Raw genomic sequence first — 13,361 nt, forward strand, 5'->3', positions numbered from 1 at the left:
ATTCTGGTACCATCTTCGAGGTTCTAATTAACAATGCCACTCACGTCTTCACCTGGAGCCAGAATGAGGGCAACCGCTTTCTCCTCTTCCTCCAGAGTCTTTGGTCTTTGGGGTGGGGTTAGGGGGTGGGTGGTGAGTGGGGAAGAGAACCCAGACCCTGGCTGCCCAGCTAGGATTTCTGATTCCTTTTGAGAGGAAAGTCGTTTCTGAGGACGTGGGGTTCACGTCCCTAAATTAAGTCTCTAACTTCCGCGAAATGGTCCTAAATGGGTTAGATAAGAATCAGTTGGCAACTTGCCCTTTTCTTTCATCAACTCTTCACTTTGGAGCCCTGAGAGCTTTTAATTACAGTATTGTCAGAGGGGCCCATTCTTCCATTTCCTAAATCATTTCATTGATTTTTTTCCCCCTCATGCTGCCTTCTTTTTCAGTAAGACTTATTTTTATCCCCCTTGGGATTCACTCAGAGTTTGAGAGGTGAACAAGGAAAAAGAGGGAGTATGGGGGGAGATGGGTGGTTAATAGGAGATGATCTCTACTTTTCCCCGGGGAGAGGAAGACATGCAGAGTGACCACATCTGCCGTCTCCCTATCTTAGATAGTGTAGATGCCCAAAAGAGAAAAGAGAGCTATAATGAAATAGAAAGGGCACATCACAGGGAGCCAGAGCGGCCCCATTTGGTCAGGTATCCTCTATGTGTCCCCAGGAGGAGTGGAAGTACCACATAGCTGGGAATTAATCTGGAGAATATGAGTTCATTCACTGTAAATAAAATCACAAAATTCCCTAAAGGTGACATGATTTATCCACTCTGGGCAGGAGGGAAAAGTGGAAGAAGAAGCAAATCCAGCTCTCTAAGCTGTAATGTGCCAAACATCGCTTGGCATTCTAAAAAGCTCAGCCACTTTTCTCTCTCCCAACCCAGTGAGATCAGAATTCTGCAGTTTTGTGATTAATTTTGCTATTCACATAATTCTAAGTTTTATTTTTCCAAGTTAGTTTTTACCATCCAATTCTGCCATCACACGGAGCATACAACAGCCAGCGGAAAACAGAGGGGAGGCTGGATGTTGCTGTCAGACAAAATGAGAGCTGAGTCTGCTCTTTCTACTTGCTCCCATTGCTGCAGAATCTTACACTGGTGGGTAGAAGAAATGTCCAGATGTTTCCCCCGTGTCCTGTTAGCCCTAGAAGTGTGTGTGATTGGGGAGGAGGGTTAGAGGGAAGAGTAGACAGATTAATGGAAGATGAGAGCAATCGTATTTATTGTACCCCAATTTAAAACTACTTCATAACTCAGTAATGATGGTTAAGAAGCATCCTTACTCTCCACCATTTAACTCCTGGCTATTAGGTATCAGTTACTGCAAGATAAAATGATTTAATCAGTCTAGGAGAAATCTCTTTAATGCTCAACGCCTCACCCTTCCATTTTCCCCTCCCCTGTGCTCTTCTCATTACTCTTAGCTCTCAAATGGCTTGGATGAGGAAATCTTAGAAGCTGGTGTCACTGGTAGAAATAGCTCCCTTACTGAGGCAGGATTTCTGTATTAACTTTAACACCGCCCACAAATTGCTTATGAAAAAACGACCCCCTCCCCCCAAATCCATATTTATATTGTGTATGTAAGGCAGAGAAAACTGCCCTGAGATGCAGTAATGCTTGAATTTCCTGCAGCAGAAAGGCTGAGGTTTTGTTTGTTTGTAATTCATAATAAACAAGTCATTGACAAGCTAGAGTTTGCTGGTTTTTCAGGTTATGCAAATTCACTCCTACGCAAACTCTTTCCCCTTGTTCAGGAAAGGATGTTATCTCTGAAACCGCAACCAGAAATAGCTCTAAGCAATCCCAGTGTTAAACGTGGCAATCACCCCAGCTGATGTCAAATAGACGTGATAAAGCAGAAACTGGACACAGGTAACACAGTCTTAGGGTAACTCCTCTTCCAAGCTTCCCGTGAACCACCAGAGCAGGAATAGGCTGGAAGGAAATCAACTTGAAGAATCAGTCCCCAAACCCTTTTATACACTCTGATGGCTTGAGACTTAACTCTTAAAATGTGGAAGGCACAGAAGGAAAAAAAGAAAGAAAGAAAGAAAGAAAAAGCAAAGCTACAGATGTCTCCTCCACTTTAAATTAGGTAGGTATTAGAGTTCCTCCAATCTTTCCTATCTGAACTCTTCTGCTCTCACATTCTTTTCCACTCCCCTTCTTCCCACCTCACCATTACCATCATCATTTCCCCCTTCCTCCTCCCCCTCCTCCTCCTCTTCACTTTCCTCCTCCCAATCCCTTCCTCTTCCCAGCACTGTCTTAGAGAACCTGAATTGTGTGCAAAGCTAGGAATGAGAGCTCAAGCAATTTCACAGCGAAACGATTCTAAAAAGTGATCAATAGAGCGTAGATCCCAGTACAGTTGACGGTGTCTTTGAAGATGATGCGGGGATGTGTGTTTAGGGAGCATATAACGCAGATGTGGGTCCCAGTGAAGGAGAAAGTTGTGGCTGTTCTGGGTATCTCGGTGGGTGTGAGGTGCAGGTCTAGGGAGATGAGGCTGAATGATCTTCTTTTGTGAACCTCTTTAACCATGTGGAGGAGATGCCAAGGACGTCTTTTACTCTTTCGGTTGAAGAAGAAGCACACATTGACTCTAGAAGCTATCATATTTACTACCTAAACACATTGACTTTTAGATGGAAATGCCATCAGTTGTCTCTGCCCAGTTCTCTTGCAGATCTATTAATCATATCCACAAGGATTGCCAAAATGGCAGGGCTCTCTTCGCTTTTCAGTTTATACAGAACAGAATCATTTACATAAAGTCCTTAAGGCAAATAACTGTTGGGGCTCTAATTTATATCTGATCGAAAATTAGCCGTCATTATGCGCTCCATTAGCAGCGTCTTTAATGTGCTTCTAAGCACCATTTGTCAAGCGGCTTGTTAATATCTTTCAAGTCTTTAAAGTTGAGAGCTCATTAAAGAGTGCGGTCTGTTATTGATGTAATTTAGATGAGTTTGGAAGAGCAAGTACACCATGCCTTGAATGGGCAACCTCCAGAAGCCAGGGCAAGGGGGCATGTGGTGGCCAAGTTCGCTATTAATGATTTCCCAGAAGCCTTCATGCTCCCTTGATGGAAGATTTCTGGATCCTGCAAAGGTGTTTTGGAAGCCCCCCCACCGCTCCTTGACCTGGATGTAAGTCATTCATTTCTCTGGGAAGGAGTATGTTTGTCTTCAATGTTTCTTTTCTTTTCTTTTTTTTTCTTCTCATCTATTCACTGAACCTTATGAGGTTTGGGATGGGGAGTATGAAAAAAATGGGCTCTAATCTAAAATCCTTTATAAGAGAATTTGCCAGTTTTCTTTTCTTTTTTTTTTTTTTTTCTTCATACCTCCATCCCTCACTTAGTGCCTAGTTGTTTACTTCCTGAGGTTCTGCCCTTTATTCCACAGGATGGAGGAAGTAAATATCCATTGAGAAAACCATAGGCCTAAAGACAGAGCTACTGCCCCTGAACCTATTTTGACACAGGTATAGTAAACCCGCTTAATTATGTACATATTATTACATTATCTATCAACCACACCATCAGAAGAGCATAGAGGCCAATAAATTACCTCAGTTATTTATCTGAAAATCTATATATTTTGTCATTTTATTTTCTGGAGGAGATTATGTTAGTGTAACACAATAAAGACAAACATTAGTACAGCCAGGAAATTGCAAGTGAGTGCAACGATAATTCCACTAGAAGGAATAAATAACAGAAAGCTGCATTTTGTCCTGAATTTTCTGGTAGGTTAGATCAGCCTCCTTTGGATTCAAGTACTGAGTGTATCTGTGAATCTTGCTATCAGGGGTTTGTTTGTAAGATATTGCACCCCATTCTAAATCTCACATTAAAAGAAAAGCAGTCCAACCACCATGATTTTTTAACCCCACTTCTTATCACTACTCTAAATTCACTTCCCCTCCTGAGACCTTCTGGGAACTCAGAGATTAATGCAAGATAATGAATGACATTAGGCATTTTATTCTCTCCTCCAAATTTCTAAGATTCTTTCAGCCTTAGCTTGTGTGTGAAGATAGCGCTACTTTATCAGATTCAGTAAAAAATAAAACCAAGAGTTTAGGAACTGGACCTGGATGGGGTTGGTTCAAATACCTCAAAGTCTTTTTAGGAAAGACCCATCTCCCCCTTTACCTCCTCTTCCAAGAATAATCGTATTTTCATCATTTGTTAAACAGTTTATTCTTACACTCCACACCTCAAAAGAGTTCATCACATACACACGGAGAAAGAGAAGAGAGAAAGATATAATAGGATCAATCTAAGGACATATTGAGGTCATATAACAGCGCAAATATTCTCAAGTGCTCTGTATAATGTGCAGTGGGGATTTTGGGCAGTTTTATTGTGTGGTAGGATCCTCATCTCCGTTGTTTTTTACAGGATTCCTTCAGGCTAAAGTAATAAAGCGAGTAATTAGAATGCTAAAGACAGATGTAAATAACAGGAATGAGACAGCGGTGACAGATGAGCGGCTGGGTCAGGAAAGAGCCCAGTTGGTGTAAATGACACCGCTTCCTCGCTCCCGATCCCCTCCCCCACCCCATTCCCTTTTTCTCTTTCGGCCTCGCTGTCCTCCCAGCCGTGGCCTTAGGCGACCGACCGGGGACACACCGGTCAAATTGCACTCGGGAGGCGCAGCGCGGCTGCCGGGTTGGACAGCCGCGCGGGGGGCGTCTCGAGCCTCGGGAGCCACAGGCTCACCCACCGATCGGCCGCGAGGCGGGCGCCAGTCGGGTGCCAGGGCCTTCCCGGGGTCCCTCCCTGGCCGCCAGGACTGGGAGGTCGCCGCAGCCCCCGGTCGCGCAGTCCGCGCCTCCCTGCAGCGCCCCCGCCTGCGCCCCGCCGGGGACCTCGGGCGCGATGGCTGAGCGCCGCAGCCGCTTCGTCCTCCCATCCGGCCGGCTGCCCTCGGGCCTTTGTCGCCTTTTCTCCCAAACCTGAGAGAAGAGGCCTGGGAGGTGCCTTCACCGCCCACTTTGGCGGAGGAAGACGGGCCCGCCCAGGCGTCTAGCTGGCCATACGGCTGCGGCCCGATGCCCTGGAAGCGGCCCAACTGCGCGCCGGGGTCTCCAAGGCCCTTTTCCTCCGGTGACTCCCACCCTGGAAGTGCATTGTAGGGCTTCCTTGGACTCCCCAAGGCCACCCCTGGCAGAAGCCAGCCCTTCCTGTTGTAAATGTACAAATTACCCCACGAAGAACCGGAGGAAAGCAACTCACCTTGCCTTTTGACTAAAAGATGTAGCAGCAGTTTGCCTTTCCCACCCCTGACCTATCAACAGCGAGACGCGTAGGAGAGCGAATACAGTAATTAGTAAGTGAATGGATTTCATTCCTTCGCAATAATTTAAATAGACCGGAGCAGCCTGGTCCCAGCTTGTTATATGGAAGTTTAAAAATGTAAATCCTACTTAACCACTATCTTTGGCGTTAAAGAAGGAAGAATAATCAGATCTCATCCAAATCTCATTAACAGGTCGTTTAGTCACGAAAACCTCATAGATAACTTTACGGGTCTGCTTTACAGAAAGACCTCTTATTCATTCTTAGAGGAGCCTTAGCCCTAAAATTGGGGCCTATGCAGGTATGAAGATTCATTTTAAGGAAAATGACAATTCTAGGGACACTGCTGCCCTTTGGAGTGGCATTGGTTAAGAGTAGACATAAATGAGCATTCATCCTCACCTTCCTGGTTTAGCTTTAGAGCATTAAATGCCATCAGTATTCTTCAGATTACACACACACACACACACACACACACACACACACACACACACACACACACACATCAGACAAACAAAAAACTCCTGAGTGAGCCAAATTGGCCAGGAGGCAGCTCCAATCTCCCCTGGTAATGTTGGTACTGGGGTAGGTTAGCAGGTGCGTATGAAACACAGTGACATATATGTCAGCTGAGGAATTCCCCTGTTCCTTCCCAGATTGTTAACATTAGTTATGCCTATCAGCAGACTAAGATGACCATTCTTCCAGACTTTTAAAGGAGGCTTGTAAATGGTAGGGCAAAATGAGAAATGTATATTTATTAATTTGGGTTTTAATTTTTAATACCTGATCAATAAATATATTTTCATCATTTGTATCAATAAATGCAATGGATGCATTTCTGAACCTGATTCCTGCCTGATTCAGACTGATTATTATTTTGTTTTGAGTTAACATTTTATTTTTAGACAACTCTCTCTTCCTTAAAAAAGAAAACACTGAGGAATGTCTGTGGACTGTTTATGAAGCTGGTGATGACGAGCACTGTTCCTCTTAGGCTCTTAGGTCAAATCTATAGGGCAAATTTTTGGAGGCTTTTGTTAAGTCTATACTTGATGAAAGTGAGTATTTCAGTTAGGCATGACTAAAGAATGAGGGCTCCTTCCCAGATGAAAAGTTTATCAACATTGGTGGGTATTGATGAGGGATCACCATAAATTTGTGGAAAATTGGTAGCCTGCTTTGCATGATATATATTTTTCTATCTTTAGTAACTGGAGGTCTGATCAATTTTAAAAAGTCTGACCTTGGAAAACTGAATTCATACATTCCGACTAAGAATCAGGCTGGTGCTGCTGGTGGTGCTAGAAGGTGGTAGGTTATCATGTAAATATGTGATGTGGCCACATTCTGGGTGTGGATTTCTTATTGCTAAGGTAGCTATGCAACTGGAAATGAGGAGAAGCAGAAGGAATGGTGGAAAAGAGTTAGAGGGCATGCTGGCTTGGATCACTTTTGTAGGAGGTGAGAATTACTTTTGGGTTTCCTTTTATTTCATGAAGGACCTTTACTGTGTGCAGAAATATTTTCTGTTAGAGAAATTTCCAATGTTAGGTTGTGACTCATTAGTGGGTAATGAACTTAATTTAGTGGATTGTGACCAGCATAAAGAAAAATTGAAGAGAATGAAATAGAATAGAAACAATCAACCGGATCTCATTTTGTGAGAACAAGCTTTGCTTCATGAAACTTGTTTTACTTTTATTTATATCTGTATGTTTATATTGTGCCATAGTTTAAAATGTATATTTTTCAATTTTTTAAAAATTTTATTGAAGTATAGTTGATTTACAGTGTTAATTTCTACTGAACAGCAAAGTTGACTCAGTAAAATGTATTTCTTATTGTGTGTTTTAGTCAAAAACATTTGAAAACCTTTGTTGTAGGGTCTACATCCTGTCCTGCCTTCTCTGAGAACTCTTTCTGGGTTACACCAGCCCCTAATGATTCATCAGTCCCTTTGCCTTTTATCACTTATTTGTGCCACATATGTGATGCCTTTCTAATGCTTTCTTGTATTAAAGTTCTCATGTGTACACGTCTTTTCTGTGTAATTGAATTTAAACTTCTTCAAAGTTGTGAATGTTAGGCTTCTTTGTATACTTAATTCTTGGTCTCTAAGGTGACATTGTACACATGATGACTAATCGGTAAGCAAGTCAGATCTCAGCTCATATGTCATTTTTCAGGGATGCATTTCTTTTTTTTTGTTTTTTGTTTTTTTTTAGTTCTGCTATATTTGTTAAATGGCTCTTGAGGTATTTGATTCTTGGTTGAAGGTAGAAGATATCCACATTGGTATAAAGGGAGTAGTTATTTTCAGAAGTCTTTTTTATAAATCACTCTTCTTGAGAAGTTCTCCTTTTCGAGATTTATCCAGGTTTTCAAGAAACTGCTCAAAAACTTTTACAAAAGGAGCTAGACTGGTCTTCTTATAATCTCTGGTTCTATGTTTGATATCAGTTTCAGCGCTATTCTGTTTTTCTTCTTAATTAGTGGAATTAACATCCAATTCATGGCAAATGGAACTTATGGTTGGGACAGTAAATGGATCAAACTGATCCACTTTCGGTAAATCAATAGGCACAGAAATGCAACCTGTTTTAGGATGAACACTAAAAGGGCTCTTCAGTAAGTGATTGATTCCTTCGCTAACATTAAAATCCAGTTGTGGAAAACAGTACTGGGGCATGATCTCCCACTCAAGCCAGGGTCATTTTTGCTGTTATTCTGATATCTGCTGGCTGCTTTCTTCAAATGCCCCCAATGCTGAGGTGAATTGTGATGCTTTTGGAAGCTTTGTTGAAGTTCATCATGAATTGTTTCAGGAACAAGGGTTAAAATCTTATCTCAGTTTTCTTTATTCTCAAGAGTATCTTAATCAACCAAAGCATATTCTTCAAAGTATTTTTCATTATGTTTATAGATTTTCTGACAAAAGGGTGAATTTTTGTTACTTAGATGAACTTTCTTTTTAACGTCCTGACCACCCATTACAAGATTCAAATATTCAAATATCCCAGAACGTACCGCAGAGGACAGTTTTCTAACTGATTCATCACAGGCCCAAAAATGAACATCTCTCCTTCCGGAATATACCCAGAGATGATGTTTAAATCCAAAGTCCTCCTTCAATGCTCAGTTGATGATGTGTATGGCCATCGTCATGAGGGTCCAGCACTTAGAACACATGTCTGCACAACTACAGTGTCTCCTCACATCGTCACAGACTGTCATGTCAATGTCAAACACCAGTTCTTTTTCCTGAGCCTGGAAAGCTCCCAGATGCACTGTATTGTGTTGATTTGGTCTGTGGGAATATACTAAGCCTATATCAATCTTGTATGGATTCATTTTCTGCATCTCCTTTTCCAGATCACTCTGGTTGTTGAAGGATTGGTACTGAATGTAAATATCACCTTTCGGTGTGAATGAAAATTCATGATGTTGCAAGTAATTCTTTACCACTCCGCCATAGTTGAGCCAGTGATAGTACTGGGCTTAGGGAAAGAGCCTCTGGTAATAAAGCTTAAGCAGCTCAGGCAGCTGGGTGAGGTCAAATGCCTTCATGGAGTGCGGAACTCAACTCGGGGAGGGATGCATTTCTTAAACCTGTTCTCTGCCTCTGCTCTAAGCTAGATCATGTCCCTATTACTGGCTCTCAGAGCACTTTATTTTTATTTATTTTATTATTTATTTATTTATTTTTCATTTTATTTATTTATTTAACATCTTTATTGGAGTATAATTGCTTTACAATGGTGTGTGAGTTTCTGCTTTATTCTCCTGGCACTTTGTAATGCCTTCATAACAAGTACTGGAGTTTGAATATAAGTATTTGAGTGACTAGGTAAACTGTTTCCTCCACGAAAGAGTCAACCTCCTCAAAGTGGACAAGATCTGTCGAGCTCACTTGTACCGAGCACAGTACTTGGCACATGATGGGCACTCAATAAATATTTGTTGACTGACTGATTGATTGACGGGCTAAATGACTTAAAGAATGACCAGTAGTTCTGGCAGAGGCAGCAGGCCCATTCTTACTTGTTATCAGAAAGGTGTTTTGCTAATGAATGTGAGATGAGAAAGAAAGACTCAGATCTTATGATCTGAGGAAGTTAGAGCTTTGTATGGGGACATTGTTGTTTTTCTTCAATTGTGCTATCAGCACCTTATTTTTGGTTTGCCTGTACCCGGCTATGGAAGTGTGTCTGTGAAGAAACAGCTATGTGAATGACACCTCCGGATCTTTGGATAACTGCTATGGAGAAAATGGATTCTACTGTATGAGGTTCAGTTTGTGACATACATAAGAAATCCCTCTTAGAACTTGTAAGCTGTTTCTCCTTCTTGATAGAATGACAGTGTTCTTTTTATTAAATAAATAAGAGCTGCTACCCCTCTGATTTCCCTCTTTGTCTTGGCTCATAATGCAGACCTAAGATTTGGGTTAAAATGCAATAGGTTTTTTTCAATATGTGTATTTTGGGAATATGTATTTATCTTCTCTTTCTCCAGCCTTTTATAGCTTGCTTTTTTTACGGTTTGTCTTTTATTTATTTATTTATTTTTTAATTTATTCACTCATTCATTTGGGATTATGTGCGTCTGGTTTAATTATACCTATGTTAGAATACTGTAGAGGAAATGGTATCAGCCTTGGTGTTGGAAAGACCTGGGTTCAAATTCTGAACAAATTTGGATGGTAATACTTCCTAGCTATGTGATCCTGGAAAAAACACCCCTCTGTGTCTTAGTCTTCTCATGTGTAAAATGAGACCAACACTACTTTCTTCATTGTTTTAATTATTATCTGAGTTATTAGCACAGCGTTCAGCACATTTTAGGTACTCAGAAAACATTAGTTCTGAGTACCATTTATGGTGTATAACTTCAAATCCTTTTTGGAGGGAGGTAAATAGGATCCGTGATAACCAGAGGGTTTGGTGTGTTAATGTTACATTTTCTATTTTTTTTGAGAACTTGGGAAAATAATCTTGTTTCTCTCAATCACTTTATCTACAAAATGAAGAAAATAATAATTATATACTACCTCAGGGAATTATTTGTTAATACTATTGATGTGTACAATATTTGAAGATGCTCATCTATTGTCTCAAGGATAATCTTGAAAAGGATAAAAGAGATAATTTGATATGCTGAGAAAGTCATTTCTAGTTTCAATAATTAGGTTTTTGTATTAATCACGTAAAATGTATTTTTTTTAAAAACTAGCGTTTTAGGTGGAAATTCATCTTATGTTTCTTGAGAAAATTGAAGATAAAATAATTCACATTCTATGCTATCCTAAATGGTTATAATGTAGAACCAGGTATCAGAAACAAGTCAAATGTCTGGTATCTAGGAGGTCGATAACCAGGGAATGAGACACTAGTATCTGATGTTCCAGGTGGCCAGGAGTTCAATGTGTAGAGTATGAAGGTAGTTCAAAATATGATTCCATCAACAGATGCATAGAAAGGAAATTAACAGAGTATTTTTCTCTAGTTTCCTTTACACTTTTTGGGCTTTATATATGAACCTGTGGTTATAGGTATATTCTGGAAGTAATTGTCATTTAGGGAATTCTGCTATTATATTTATGGTTTGAGTGAGATATGAGACCTTGTTTTTCCCATTATATGATTTTTTAAACCAAGATTCCTGGAATTACTATATTAATGAGTAAATTGAACATTGAAATCATTAGTTTAACAAACTTTGAGTTTCAGGTATTTTGAAAGATGCTGGGGATAAAAGACATATTTTATCTTTGAAAAGTTCATGGATTTGTGGGGAGAGAGACACCTGAAGAAGATGATGAGCAGATGGTGAGAGCCGTGGAGTCAAGTCCCACGTGCTCTGGCAGGAGGGAAGCTGGAGCAGCAATTTACATTTTATCAGATAGCGGTTTATACCAACCCACTCTTCCCTTCACCCTGCAGCACATACCCTGAAGTGGCACAGGTAGGATGAACAATTTCCTTTCTTTGGATCTTATTTTGGCTTATGTGAAACTATAATTATTTGCTAAGGTCAAGTGGAGAAATGAGATAACTGTCATGGAGGTTCAAGGAAAGATTCTGTTTTGCCATTGAACTTTGTATGCCTTTGCCATTTCAACTAACATATTTTTTTAAATAATTAATTAATTAATTTATTTTATTTTTGGCTGTGTTGGGTCTTCTTTGCTGTGCGTGCTTTCTCTAGTTGCAGCGAGTGGAGGCTACTCTTCATTGCAGTGCGCGGGCTTCTCACTGAGGTGGCTTCTCTTGTTGTGGATCACAGGCTCTAGGCACGCGGGCTTCAGTAGTTGTGGCGCACGGGCTTAGTTGCTCCGCGGCATGTGGGATCTTCCTGGACCAGAGCTCGAACCCGTGTCCCCTGCATTGGCAGGTGGATTCTTAACCACTGAGTCACCAGGGAAGTCCCTAACATGCTTTTTGATACATATATTTGCTCAAGAATTTTAGGTTTACCCACATTTACTGTAAACATTTTTGGCTCAGCAAAAACAATGCTCCATCCCTTATCCCTTTAATGAGAATCGATCATTTCTTTTGGTTTCTAGAAAGCAGAATATTAGAACTAGAAAAGATTTTCCTTTATTTTACAAAAATGGTAAAATGGTTTTATGTTTAGAATCAACACAGTTTTGAGAAATTTAATAGGCCATCAACTGGGCAAAGTTTCTCTTTTACTCTCTTTGTGGAGCTGTATGATTGTATTTTCTGTGCTACTGCTTCAAAGATGGTTTCACTTTTATTATTTGCAAAACATGTCAGTTCAATATCTGGGGAAATGTTTTGGGGCGAGAAACAGCCACTGCATGCTTTAACAATTGTGGATGTGAAGAGTGGTGGTTTTGCGTGATGAGAACCTCATACTGCTAATAAACTTAAGAAAATGATAACATGTTAGTAAGCGTCAGTTATCTATTAAAAACCTATGTTTTATTTGCTTTTAACATATAGTAATCTGGCCACTATGTAATAATCTGAGCACCACATTTCCCAGCAGCTGGGGAGCTGGCTTTGGCAGCTTTGGCTGCCCTTCAGGACTTGGCTGGGAGCCAGGCCACAAGAAAAGGCCATGTGGGTGAGGAAAATTAGTTAAGCTTTTAATTAACTCACGCTTTGTTTTTGCAGGGATGGGTAGAGACTCAAATCTTCAGTTATCCTTCAAATGCTCAATAAGCCCACTTATTGAAGTAAGCGATAACACAGTTTACTGAGCTGTAGGTATGAGAGTACAGAGGTATAGCAAGGCTTTAAAAAGATACTCAGCAGACCTAGGAACCTGCAAGAATTTGTATAGAGATGAGAGATCTGAGGCACCTCAAGGAGCTGGGAGCTCTGCTCCAGTCAATTGTAGCCACCCTTCTGGGCATGGAAAGCAGTTGCTTTCAAAGTTATTACTTAGACATTTGAACATGTTCCACTTACATATTTGTATGCAGCTAACCTGGGTATTTCCAGACATTCAGTTTATTTACACCCGTGGACTATAGCCCTTGTAGGGTCCTTAGTCTGGGCATGTTATCCATACAAATCTCCCTTTAAATCCCCCAATTCTTATAGGTTACAGTTTTGAGTGGTCATATACTCAAGTGACCACCGTCTCTGAAGTCAACTTTTACATTTTTAATAATAAGAAATGTTTATCGTTCTCACATAATAGGAAGTCCTGAGAAAGGGCACTCTGAAGTTGGTTCACCCAATGAGAAATCAAAATTTTATCCCCTGAAGGCAAAGCAGGAAGAACCATACTGCTTAGTGCAATGTCAAGCATGATCTAGAGAGCAGAATTGGTCATTTGCATCTCAGACTCTTTAATGCATGCAGCCCAGCCCACAGGGTAGGTGGCTGGCGGCTAAGTCAGCTGCCTGTGACTTTTGTATTGTATTGGGAGGTTGGGGTGGAAGGTGAGGAGCACGAGTGTGTATAATAAAGATAATTTGATCTCTGTTTATTGTCTGGGAGATTTAGTAGACATTACATATG

The 13,361-nt window shown here is 40.7% G+C and overlaps 1 pseudogene; it reads right to left on the reverse strand.

Annotated features, from left to right (window-relative positions):
* Positions 1-7,690: 7,690 nt before the first annotated feature.
* LOC137763626 (DNA primase small subunit pseudogene) lies at positions 7,691-8,928 on the reverse strand (annotated as a pseudogene).
* Positions 8,929-13,361: the final 4,433 nt, after the last annotated feature.

The sequence above is a fragment of the Eschrichtius robustus genome, chromosome 4, assembly GCF_028021215.1.
Source record: "Eschrichtius robustus isolate mEscRob2 chromosome 4, mEscRob2.pri, whole genome shotgun sequence".
Taxonomy (NCBI): Eukaryota; Metazoa; Chordata; class Mammalia; order Artiodactyla; family Eschrichtiidae; genus Eschrichtius; species Eschrichtius robustus.